The sequence below is a fragment of the Aplysia californica genome, unplaced genomic scaffold (genome assembly GCF_000002075.1).
Source record: "Aplysia californica isolate F4 #8 unplaced genomic scaffold, AplCal3.0 scaffold00053, whole genome shotgun sequence".
Lineage (NCBI taxonomy): Eukaryota > Metazoa > Mollusca > Gastropoda > Aplysiida > Aplysiidae > Aplysia > Aplysia californica.
Genome location: NW_004797323.1, coordinates 213,434 through 215,472, shown reverse-complemented (window position 1 = coordinate 215,472; position 2,039 = coordinate 213,434).

Genomic DNA, 2,039 nt, shown 5'->3' with positions numbered 1-2,039 from the left:
GAGAGAGAGAGAGAGAGAGAGAGAGAGAATCAGGCTGACAGACAAACAGACACAAGAGATAAAAAGCGGTAATCTACGACCAAAAAGGGAACCCCTCCCCTGCCTACTACCTGCCACAGTCCATTACACACCACACTGGCTTCCAACAGTGTACCCTTCGACCCTCCTGACCAGGCCCGGCCCCGCTCACACACACAACAATGGAGTCTTTGACCGCGCGAGGAGGGGCTGGGCAATGAGTCGCTTTAGCAAAATTCGGATAATATTTAGGGATGCCAAATGATTTTGGGAAAAAAATAGTGCTGGGCGGCAAGGTTCCCGATTATTGAAAGCTAGGAATCGTAGGAGTCGACTCCGAACCCAATTACTTACTTTCTAATGATGTGATTTTTCCCGGTGGTTACCTGGTTGGCTCCGCACATCTTCACGATTTAAGATAAACTTGATTTCGGAACACTACGACGCATCAACTTCTATTTTTCATTTTAATAAATACTTTTTTTTTCTTTTTAAAATAAGATTTTAATGATAAAAGTAACTGGCAACTGTAAAAGAGAGACGGAACTTTACTTCCGTAGTATAAACCGCGGGAATCGGTTCCGGAATCGACTCTAAGGCCCAGCTCTAGAAAAAAACCTGAAAATGAGTGGAGCATCACATCTCACCCAAAACGAACCTTGTAAAATCTTTAAATGAGCAAACAAAAACATTTCTCTCACCATTCCCCTTTCCTTTGCAAGTGTAGGAAAAAAACGGGAAAACCGGGAGATTTGGCATCCCTGAATATTATTATGTCAGTGCGCCTCTTCGGCAATTAAATGCCTTATAATATATGAACCGTTTCGGTAAATTGGTTAGAACCACTTCGACAAACGGGTGCACCCACTTAGACAAACGGGTTAGGAAAGAGAGTTCACGAGTCTGAATTCGGATAAAACATTTTTATTGAGAATTATCCGGTTATCCGGACAGGTATCCGGATTTTGACCACCACTACCGGTATACCGACACGTCATCATCACCTTCGACCTTGACCTCCTGTGACCTCCTTTGGGAACGGGCAGGCCGAGCGAACAGGTTCCGGTGACCTCGACAACTGCCCAAGGAAGGATTAGTAGCCGTGCATACCTTGTCAACTAGTTGAATCGGTATGATCAGATCTGATCGATAAATCGCTGTTGTTGTTGTTGTTGTTGTTGTTGTTGTTGTTGTTGTTGTTGTTGATATTGTTGTTGTTTTTGTAGTTGTCGCTTTCATTATTGTTGTTGCTGCTGTTGTTTTTATTGTTATCGTTACTGTATTGCTGCTGTTGTTGTTGTTGCTGCTGCTGCTGTTGTTGTTGTTGTCGTCATTTTACGGGCACTTCTAACACAATTAGGAGTATTAAGAGAGTAATAAACACAAAAAGAAGAAGCAGAGATCATAAGGACGATAGATGTTCGATACGAAGTAAGGAGCAGACCACACCAGAACACCCCCAACCACCCATGACCGATAGGTCAGATTAGACTGTACAATTATAATCATACAAATTCGGTCTGCATGAAACAGTAAGTTAACCCTATCCGTACGTCGTGTTTTACTGTCGTATCAATACGACGTGGGGAACTCTGTGCCACCACTTAACCCTATCCGTACATCGTATTTTACTGGCGTATCCATACGACGTGGGGAACTCTGTTCCACCACTTTCCAAAGAGGAAATTTGCTCATTAATCTGATCCGTACGCATTGCATGACAGCAGTCTGTCAAAATGATTTTTTGAGAAATACTGAAAGTTTCAAAGAAATCTTCGCACTAGAAGTAGAAGTATTCTAAAATGGGAAGAGCACAACCCCGAGGGTACAAAATTACCCCAAGGCGTACGGATAGGGTTGAAGTAAGTGAATGGATCTAACATCCCTATCAACACTAATAGGTTATTTTGGAGGCAGGACCTCCAATTATGTAACATCCGTCTCCGACAGGCGCGAGCCAATTCGGTCTCCGTCGAAAAGCGCCGAGCGAGCGCGCAACCCTTTTCACCCCCCCCCCCCCC